General features: G+C 35.0%; 1 protein-coding gene across 1 annotated transcript in view; it reads right to left on the reverse strand.

The window, feature by feature from the left end:
- Positions 1-12,241, reverse strand: part of LOC106879478 (neuroligin-4, X-linked) — a 625,710-nt gene that overhangs the window by 295,134 nt on the left and 318,335 nt on the right. The window lies entirely within an intron of this gene.

A 12,241-nucleotide genomic window follows, 5' to 3' on the forward strand; every position in this document is an offset into this window, starting at 1 on the left:
ACTTATATTTATCCCTTCATGCATAAGTGTTTTTATTTTATAGAAAATGATTTTTATAATTTCGAGAATCGAGTTTCACGCTTCAGCGATCTACAGGCTAGAATTTTAGGTTTCGATTTTGGCCGGGAGCTGCTTAAAGGAAAATCCGCTCATACAAACTCCTAATGAGTGTTAAGCCTGCTTTCGTTATTTCAGTTTCATATCTTAATTAAATAAGTAATTTTTAATCAAAAGTTCTATACATACATTGTGTTCATACTATGGGAAACATTGATGGTTGTAATGTTTTACCTACGCTACCAGGTCAAAAACGACCCCAGGAAAGTACATTCAGTTAATATTTTCTCTAAGATCAGGACATGAAGAATACATTTGCTCCATCTTTAATCCTTGTTGCTGATGTTTAGTTTCAATTCATCATGGAGTGTCCAGATATATTACCAACATTTTTGGAAGTCATGTTCATACTGAAGTTGATTAAGTTATTGTAAATTCATGATTATACTAACCTCGACCCACTAGTTTCTTACTGTTATCAGAATTACTCTTATCAGAATTACTCTTATCAGAATTACTCTTATCAGAATTACTCTTATCAGAATTACTCTTATCAGAATCTTCCCTTTTTAAAAGGATAGTGTGAGATTCGAAAATTTGTAATAGGTCAACTGGTAACAATCTTTACCTGAAGCTTTCAAAGCACCAAAGTTACATCTCATAAAAAATAATAAATAAATAAAATCGATTATTAATTAAAATAAAAATAAAAATTAAAGACTAATTCATTTTAAAAGAAGACAGAAATTGAAAACAAAAAAAGAATCGAATTAAATTATCGGTTGGTTTGGTGATCTTCAACGCACATTATCAAACAAAATGGATTAATGATTATGACTCGAACATTCGTGACACATTTCTTTGAAAAGTGGATTCAACAATAAATGTTAAGTGATAAGGAGTATGCACTTGAGCGAAGACATAAAACTTAAATATGTAACACACTTTCATCTTGAAATGAAAGTACTTAGAAATCAGAAAATAATTTGAAAAATATAAGGCGAGTGAATTATGCTATCTGTTATTTTTTTTTTCTTGTTATTTCACATTAACTTAGGATGGTGGACTGGTAGATTCGTTAGACTGAATTAACATGCCTACAGCATTTTGTTGCAGTGTTTCTAGTTGATAATTCAGTTTAACATTCGAGGCTGACATACATATAACGTGTGTAATATGGTCGATATAATCCCCTAATGCTGGAAATCTCTATCCTGGACGTTGTGACTGTGAAAGAAATCAAATATTACAAGATATATTGATGCCTGGTTTCCTTATGTTAAAATGTATTGTGAGAGTACCTTGTAATTTTTTGCAGTCAAGTAGCTATATGGATAGTTAGTTCTCTTAGACACACACACACGCGCTTATATATATATATATATATATATATATATATATATTCTTCTATTTAATTTGTTTCAGTCATATGACTGCAGCCATGCTGGAGCACTGCCTTTTACTCGAATAAACCGACCTCAGGACATATTTTTTGTAAGCCTAGTACTTGTTCTATCGGTTATTTTTGCCGAACCGCTAGCTTACGTGGACGTAAACACAGCAGCATTGGTTGTCAACCGATGGTGGGGAGACAAACACACACTTACACACACAAACATATGCACACCCATGAATATATATATATACGAAGGGCTTCATTCAGTTTCCGTCTACCAAATCCACTCACAAGTCTTTGGTCGGCCCGAGGTTATAGCAGAAGACAGTTGTTTCTGGGGGCTCGGAATTACATAATAATTGAAATGTTAGTCGCTGGAGTATACAAATGCCAAGGATATGCAACTAATAATGGTTACATATAAACATTACCGTAAATTCGGCCTTCGACCTCTAACTGTTCAGATAAAAGTGCAAGGAATTTAAGGATAGAATGAGTGAAGAAGGAAAATAGAAAGTGAAGGAGGATGTAGGCATTTAAAGATGGGAGGGGTATTGAAGAAGAGGAAAGGCAAGAAGGAATAGGAGAGGCAGAACAAGGAGCCGGTGGGGATGAGTGTACAGAGAATTGAGAGAAGTAATAGAAGTGGTGATTCAAGAAATGAGAAGTGGTCCATTGAGTAGTATTCTAAAGGATTGTGTCGTCGCTGGATGTACTAGCAACATATGTTTTTTTTTAAATCAGGGATGATGGCGGCTATATAGCTTACACTCCCTGCATTATCATCTGAATTGCTAGATTCCAAACTCTCCACTGTGTATCAGTCTATCAAACTACCTTACTGCCTCTATAACAGCTCAATTCGGATTGCCCTTAAAGCCGCTTTAGGTGTCATTCGCTCGGCCCTGGATGAGGTATTTAGAATTTAAGCTCACGTTCATTTGAGCACTAATCTGTTATCTATACTGAGCTTATTTTTCCTCTTACACACTCATCATACACACACACACACACACACATATACATACATACACGCTCACTCACCCACTAAATATAGACACTCACTGCACACACATACACTTATACAGGCATGCGTCGTTTAGCTAAGAGCAAACACACCACTATCCTTCAACGCATTAAAACCAACCTAGCTTTCCTCAAGCTAATGCGTTGCATATTCGCTACTATCTGTTATCTGATTACTATTAATTATTGATTTTTATGTCAAACTGCCAATCAGAATCCCAGAAGATAGGGATATTGATAAAACCTTAGGTGGCATAATGATCAGAAATCGAAATTCTAAAATGTTCGCCACATCGGTTAATCAACAAAAGGTCAATATGAACAGAAGTAGATTGATTATTATCAAATTACACTGCATTTCTGGAAATCTGGATTTCAAGAGAGCACAAATATTAACAATAACAAATAGTTATTTCGATTAAGGAAGAATAAAGTTTCTGTGTATGAGCAATTGTGTTATTTTGCTGTTAATAATCTTCATGCATTAAATGCTTTCTAAGCTTTCATAAGCGGTTCATTCTAGAAAGAGACATACGAGTGTGGGTGCCTTTTTTTTTTATTAGATATTTGTTTTATGTGTAGTTATTTTTATATAGTATTAAAATGCTTGCGAATAAAAGCATTCTCTAGTCTTACGCATAAATATGTGATCAAACAATTCTTTTTTGAGACAACTGTGCCGTAAATTATTTCGCTACTTTGTCTCGGATTGACCAATATAGTGTTTAGCATTTGGCAGATGGAAACTGTGCAAGCTATGTGTGTATGTGTGTGTGCGCCTGCAATTCTTTATCGTGCTGCACGACATAGGATTTGATTGTAATGAATTAATGCAATGTGCTCACTTACCATACGAAAACTAAGTTAATAATTCGATGAATGGTGGATGATTAATAAGTACTAAGTTTCGCATATATCCAACTAGATCGACGGAATCGGGTACTGCATTATGGTTCCGGAAACAGAAACCAATAAAATAAATGGTTTCCAACTTAGGCTCAATGCATACAATTTGTTGTAAGGCATTGGATAACACAGCCACTCATTACTTGATTGGCATATTTTAGTATTGTATTTGGAGTGATATAAAGCAAACATGAGATCGTCGCAATTTGAACCCAATATTTAAAAAGCTGAAAGTAATCTCGGAGTTAATTTTGTTCGAACTTGTAACAATTTTTTTAATCCGCTGCTTAGAATTTTCCATAACAATAGGGTTTCCAAATTTTAGAAGTTTTCATTGGAGGGCGATTTCGTTACGTTGCCCCCTAACTTATTTTATCGGCCCGAAAATAATAAAACTCACAGTCGACCTCGGTGGAAATTGAGCAAAGAACGTAAAGACTGAAGAAATGCCACTAAGCATTTTTGTCCGGCGTGCTAACGGTTCTACAAGCTCGCCATTTTCGAATGCCAAAATTATAATCCATTCCTAGTACGAATAAATTAGCTTCGTTGTGCAACGAAAGCTGTAAACAGTACAAGGAAGAGAAGCTATCTTCTGCGTCTCGTCGAGTAACTCAAGCTTTTGAATCTAGCCTAGAGTGATAATGTTCAGATATAAAGAAAATGGGATAATTTAATTAGCAATCGGTTTCCGGTTTGGCATAGAACTGAATCTTTGATTTAAATCGCGCATTGTTTCTGTTTGCACAACACCACCCTGGTCGGCAGAGAATCAATCAGCATAAAATGTTCTCCTAAAACAGTCGTTTTGTGAATAACAACAATAGTAGCAGCAGCGGCGGCGGCAACAGCACCGCCACAACCACCGCCATCGCCGCCACCACCACCACCACCACAACCACCAGCAACCGCAACAACAACAACAATATTAATGGTAACAACAACAACTGCAACAGTAACAACAAATCATTGAAAATAAATTGTTTTTTTTTTCTTCGGTAAATAATTAAATAACAGCGTGAGTTGGTAGCATATTTCTGTTTACTTATGTTGTTTGTAATTCCAATGCAACAAAATTTGAATGCGATTTCCTATGTCCGGCCTCTGCTTCTTGTATTGGATTCTAGCCAGAGGAAATATTCTGTGCTCACGGAAAAATATTACGTCTAAATTTTAGGAGTAAACACTGTAAACACATTGTACTAAGTTCGTAGCTGCAAAAGGAAGCCTTCCTATTCGAATCTTACGCTGGATATTCTGTTTATTATCAATACAACCTACTGGCGTATATCACAAATAAAAGTGATCGAAACATAGAGTAGCAGCAGATGTAAACAACAGAAAAATATGAACACTTACTTCACTGCCAATTTTTAGATATATCATAAACCTTTGAATTATTGTATGTAAAAAATCATGCCACAGACGGGGGGGGCTCTTTACGAATATATTTGATTCCGTTATCAAGATATAATGACGGTTACCAAAGTGTCAATCTTCCCTTTCCAGATGTGCACGTCTTCGTACACATGTGTCCTGGAGTGTTTTTTGATCATCAGGTCGTGTTTTCAACGCAGTAAGTTACTTTTCTCGTTGCTGTAATCTGTCATTGGTGCTTGTTGCTGTAATCTGTCATTGGTGCTTGTTGAACCGCCATTTCATCTAGCTGATACAATTTTGCTGTTCAACAGGGCCAAGGGAAACTCTAGAGGGTGTATATATCTGCTCGGGACAAGACAATCACTACAAACATTTGCTTAAGCATGACATACGGGGCCAAACCAGGCTAAGCGTACTCAAGAGTGATTGTAAAAGTGTATAAACTAGATTCTACCTCAAACTTCACGCGCAGCAGTCTACTATTTTTAAATAATCGACGTGATAAATGAGAGTAATCCCTCTCTCGAACTAAATTAGTGGAACATTTGAAGATTGTGATATGCCCTGTATGAAACCTGAGGTAGCATAACAAATAAAAAGTATAGAATATATGTGTGTGCGTATTTGTGTGAGTGTATTCTTAAAATTACATGCACCACACACACACAACAGACACACACAAATGCAATATGTTCCTGGTCGTTCGACGTCCTAGAAATAGTTGTCAAGTATAAACTCCTTGAAATTATAACATTTTGTCTCAAATAGTAGGACACAGTTCATAACACATAACAGGATTTCTAGATTAACTGCAAGAAATTTACACAGAATTTTCACAAGAATTTGATTGAATGTAGACCTCCTCGTTTAGAGCTCAAATCTTATTTCATACAATCAATGCGCAAATGAATTGGTTCATATTATATACTGAAACACAGTTCATATAAAGCTGTATCAAATATACGCATGTGTGTATGTGGGTGTGGTTGTGTGTGAGTACGTTTGTGTGCATGTGTAGGGAGATTATATACATAAAGAGTAAAAGGAGAAGGAGGCGTGTATCTTACCCTTAAAAACGTGATATACATTAGTATCAAAAGAATATGGCATGAAAGAAAAATGACATGCACAGCCATATTCACAGACGCTGGAATACATATATACATACATATATGCATATATATATATATATATATATATATATATATATACATATGTAAAATCATACACACCCATATATGTACATACCTATACATAGATACAAACATACATGCATACATACATGCATGCATACATACATACATACATACATACATACATACATACATACATACATACATACATACATACAGAAACAGACGTGTATGTATAGTCCATGTATAAATATGGATATTCGTTGGGAACAGAAAACGTGCATACTGAAGCATTTCCGTATCAGCTTTTAGTTGTGCCAACTAAGCGTTAAGTCTGACAAAGAAAGAGAGACAAAGAGAGAGTATGAGAGAGGGGCGGAGAGAGAGGGAGATATATATATAGAGAGAGTTGGAGAATGTGATAAATGATGAACGTGATCTCTTACACCAGTTTTCTCAAAATACTAGTAATCCATTTCCGTAGATGCTTTCACAAGTTTCCACGAGTATCTAATTCCTTTGATGCCAATCGTAGTCTCGCTATACTTTGCCTGAACACTTTCCTCATTATTACCATAACAAGGAAAATAAATGACATATCTAAACGTGTATGGAATTCCAGCCAAGAGAAAAGAGAAAAGAGAAAAGAAAGAAAAATTCATCGATCCAAAGATATAAATATCATTAAAGTAGTTATATGCATGCAGTCAATATCTGTGTAATATTTCACAATAAAATGATATCCCACTAAATGCTTACTGTATGATAAGCTTGTACGATACAAATGTTTCTTCTGTTATCAAATAATATATCAAAAGTCATAAATTCGAATCACTTTCCCCACATTTAGGCTGTAATCACCACTTTTATGAAGAAAACCAGACTTAAATGTGTTGTGTGTGCGTGTATGTGTTTGTGCACGCGGCCATATCATTCCGAGAGTGAGTGTGTATGCATGTATCCTTATCCACATATCTACCTACATTACACTCACGCACCAGTATGCGTTAACCACACACACACATACGCACAAACACAAACACACACACATATTTACATACAAATATATGTATGAGTATACATATATATATGATACAATAAAAAGATATATGTACATATGTATGTACGTTTGTATCTATGTATGCATATATGTTAGGTATGCATGTGCGATGTATGTGTATGCATAAATACATTCATATACATTCAGATATACAAATTTTTACTGCCTGGCGTTTTGTGTATGGCTCATACATATTTATGAGGAGCATCAGAACATATGCATACATTTAAATGCGTGTATATCCATGTATGTTTGCATATTTGCGTGTGTACATCACGCACACATACGTGAATATATTAATGGACTTGCTGGTATGAACGCGTTTGTTTGTCGCTGAATTTGTCGGTAAAGGAAAATACTTGGGTATATTGACGGCAAAAGAGTTAGCATTTATTACACATGCTGAATAGCACACGATTTCACCCTTTTCCAGAGAGAGATAATCATCAATGTTTTGATATTGATATAATAATGACGAGAAATGCTTTATTTTGAATATATGCATTTCAGTGACTATATTTAGGGATGTATCACGAGTATGGGATAAAAGTAGGGCACCTATAGAGACTCAGACTGAATCACATATCAAGACAGATACAGAATAAATACTGAGTAAGACATAGACCGAAGAATAAAAGGCATACAATTTAATGTGAATTGCAATAAAGACATACAAAAACTGAGATGTAGAATGTGAGCAGTGAAGAATCAGATTGAAATTCAAGAAGCGTGAGAGAGAGAGAGGGGGAGAGTGAGAGAGAGAGAGAGAAAAAAAAAAGAGAGAAAAACAGAGTATTCGACACAGGCACAAACTGGTAGAGTATACACATGGCCATCTCATAGTCGCGCACCGAGAGTATCCGAACGTGAAGCTATGTATACAACAAGGTAGCGACATGGTACAATCGTTCGCCTATCGGGCAAATTGCTTGGTTACATTTCTTCTGGTTCTTTAAATGTATCCGAGATCGACTTTGCCTTTCATCTTTTGCGGGGTGGGGGGTGGAGGGTGATAAAATAACCCCGCCCCTAAAATATCTTGCCTTGCACAAAACTTTGAAACCAGTATAGATGATAACATATGTGTCCACTAAAATTACTGTGTAATTGTATGTATGTATTTATGTATGTATGTTCCTCTCTCTCCAGTTCTCTTTCTGTATCTCTTCCCTTCTGTCTCTCTCCCCTCATATATGCACACACACACACTCACACACACACACACTCACACACACACATATATATGGTTTTATTGTACACAGGGGGCTAAACATGAAGGGGGAAAACAAGGACAGACAAGGGGATTATGTCGATTACATCGACTCTAGTGCATAACTGGTACTTAATTTATCGGCCCCGAAAGGATGAAAGGCAAAGTCGAACTTGGCGGAATTTGAACTCAGAACGTAACGCCAGACGAAATACCGCTAATAATTTCGCCCGATGTGTTAACGTTTCTGCTAGCCCGCCGCCTTACATTTATACACACATATTTATACACAGGTTTTCTATTGGTGCAGCCGTGGCTATGTGTTAAGGAGCTTGCTACCCAACCACATGACCCCAGGTTCATTCTTCCTATGTGGCAGATCGAGCAAGTGTCTTCTACTATTGCCTCGGGCCGACCACAACTTGAACTTAGTTCAGTGTACTTGGTAGACGGGAGCTGAAAGGACCACCTCATATATGTTTGTGTATCTTTGTGTCTAACCTTAGCCCCCTCTCTTCACACAACTTCACAACCCCCCTCCCTTCACACAACTTCACAACCGGCTTTGGTATGTTTACGTCCTCGTAACTTACTAGTTCCTCATAGAACTGTCGTACTTGTCGTCTACAATGCGGACACATTTTTTTTTTACATTGCCTCAGCAGAAACATTATTTCACATATCTCACATATAAAGATTCATGGCCTTTTAAATCTAGTACTTTCCACTCTAATCGTTACATTTACAAACGCAAATTCTTTTCGTCAAATTGCTTTATAGAATTATATTTTCTTTACATACATTTGGTAATTTTGTTCACATTAAATGCAAGCATTGAATTATGCTGATTTACTTAAGGAAATTGCACGCAACAAACTTCAATTTATTTTTGAAATAATTTACTCATTTTATTTGTATTTTTAAATGTTTATTTTAAAATGAGTTGAGTAAACGTTACTCATTAAAAATATGTATATTTAAAGAAAATTCTCATGTAAATTGTGTCGTTAAATTCTTTAAATTTTCTGAACTTAATTGTACCCTTTAAATATAATGTTTAAATTGTCTCCAGTAAATTTTACTCTTGAAGGTTATTTTGTTTTTACTTGAGCACATTTGAAATTTCGTTTTTAAATTCCGTGTTACAAATTTATTGTTTATATTTTCTCATCTTAATTGATCTCATTAAATTTACTCCTGATTTTTTTTTTCTTCTGCTTTCCAGTTTATATGATTTGCTGATATTTATAATAATTTCGAATTATCTGTGTACGATAACAAAGAATACATTTTCTATGATACAACTTGGAGTTTTCTCAGTTCATTCTTTATGGAGCAATGTAATCGTATTTATGAATATATTGCATATTTATTACATGAACTTAATCGAGTAAAACAGATGGTACGACCACTTTAATTTTCCGGGTTACAGAGGTAGGAATATGAGAAAGTGTATAGGTTTTCTCCAGTAAGAATGTTTTATAGAAATATTGGCTCAAGAACATGTATAATAAAACATATATGACTTTACAAAATGAGGTATAGCAATATATATAGAATCGATATACATACATTCTGACCAAACATGACAAATGTATTTCCCTTATTGCATTATGTGGCGTTAGGAGAAAGGCTGCGTTTATTTATACATTTGTTCAACCTTGAGTCAGATGAGCCTATATACTTTGGCGGCACATCGAGAACCGATACACTGGAGGTCTCCTGCATGACGATAGCAGAAGTAGACTGTTTAATATATACCATTCAATAGCGATGAAGATTCACAGACAAACAAGAATATTTACGAGGGAAGGTGTATTCCCGGGTTAGATAATTTGCTATATAAGCATTCTGAAATTCCCACATAATCTCCGAGACGAAGGACAATCAATAATACATCCTTCGATACTCTGACTGAAACAGAGATCGGACGATCCTACATGAAAACGCGTATGTTCGTATGATTGCTCTGTCAGGCTGAAACTACTGCAAATAACAGAAATGACACGTGCATGCTGTCTCCAGTATATCTTTATAAATAAAAGAGTATTTTTAGACACATTCTGTAGAATAATATCAATGATGTTAAGGCCAGATCTTAAGCCAGATAGTTCAGCAGTTGTGAAGTGGTAAAACCACAGTTCACACTATGGTTGACTTTAGTATGAAGACACACCGGATGATTGTTATAAAGCTATTGTGCAATTAAATGCATTTAAGTAATATCTGAAATAAACACTGCATGATAAATGCATTCATCTTTCACCTTTATTGACAGATGGTCACCATATCAAAATGATTTATTCTAGCCCTTACGATTAAATGGGGCAACAATAATGCTTTGGGTGACGTAATTGATATAAACTTTGCCAGATGATGCGTCGTTATATATGACTTAATTACGGGCGTGTTTGTGACCTTTATAACTACACTTCCTTAAATAATGCCAGAAGAAATAGGCAATGCGTGCGTGCATATAAATATGCACATGCTTAACTGAGTATTCATGCATTCACACGCATATATATATATGTGTGTGTGTATGTATGTATATACATATATATACATATACATTTTACATATATTTTTCTATTTATGTATGTGTATGTGTGTTTGTGTATGCATGCGTGCAATTATATGTGTAATTGTAAATGCATGCATGTATCCATAGATACGTAAATTCATATCCACAGAAACATAGAAATGAAGGAGCAAGACATTAATTTAATATGCAGATATACTATACAGGAATTATATAATGAGGTGATTAATTTGGCATCTACGCATAAGATATGTGACAGATGCGACAATAATAGAGGTATTAACTTCGGTAACTTTGTGCTTCATACTTCTCAAGTCTTTTAGTGTCAGCGTCAATTTTTAATCTTGGAATTTGATATAATCAATAATATATGGCAAACCATGCAATGAAAATTTCTCCGCTACACATGAAAAATAAAACATGATGCTACATAAAATTTTCTCTTCAAAAGTGTTTGAAATACGAATTTTCATAAATTATCATAATTCACTATGAAAAAGCTTAGATGATATGTTTTCATGCATAAAGATATTACATGTATTGTATATACAGCAAACTCTAACGATAGAGTGGACGCTTAATATATAATTCAGAATTTAGTGTAGTTAGTACATACCTGCTTTGCTGATTAACGCAAGTCGACATGAATTCTGGTGTTTTGGTACACATCTAGCAAAAAATATTTGTCAGGATGCGTGTGTTGGTGGAATAGAAATAGTTTTTCCTAATATTACGGTGTTGGTATTTTAGTGAGAGTGTTTAAGCATTTTAATAGGTAAACCTATTTCTCACAGATATAATGTCGTACTATTATCAGAATACAAATAAGTCGGAATTTTCGAAGGCTGGTTAGCAACTTTTAAACATGGCGAGGATATATATAAATATATGTGTGTGTGTGTGCGTGTGCACGCGCGTGTGTGTGTGTGTGTACGTGTGAGTGTGTGAGTGTATGAGTGTGTGTTTTGCCTCGGTTTGTAACTACATGCAAAGGCTCACACGCACACATGCAAATTATGTGTATTTACACACACAGACACATACATACACACAAGGACAAGCAGTCACACACAGACACACACATGATCGCACGCGCACATACACGTACCCACGCACACATACATGCATATACATGTGCGCATAGACATTGGTAAATGGAGGAATAAAAAGTCAGAAGCGAATATAATTTTGAATTAGAAATGAATGAAGAAATATTTGACTTTTGGGACGTGTATTGACTAAATATTTACTCGTTGGAGCTCTGAAACATTATGTAGATTGCATTCAAAAGCATACAGAAAAAATATACGATGGTGTATAGAAACAAATTGGCACATATACATACGTTACGAAATAATGCTTCTATCTATATCACCAACCATTTATTTGCATATATTTCTATATTTAGATAAGTACACACATACACACTGATAAATATAAGCCCACTCGATCTCTCTCGATCTGTCTCTATATATACGTATGTACACACACACACGTATGTATGTATATATATATATATATATATATATAT

This window comes from Octopus bimaculoides, chromosome 19 (assembly GCF_001194135.2).
Source record: "Octopus bimaculoides isolate UCB-OBI-ISO-001 chromosome 19, ASM119413v2, whole genome shotgun sequence".
NCBI lineage: Eukaryota > Metazoa > Mollusca > Cephalopoda > Octopoda > Octopodidae > Octopus > Octopus bimaculoides.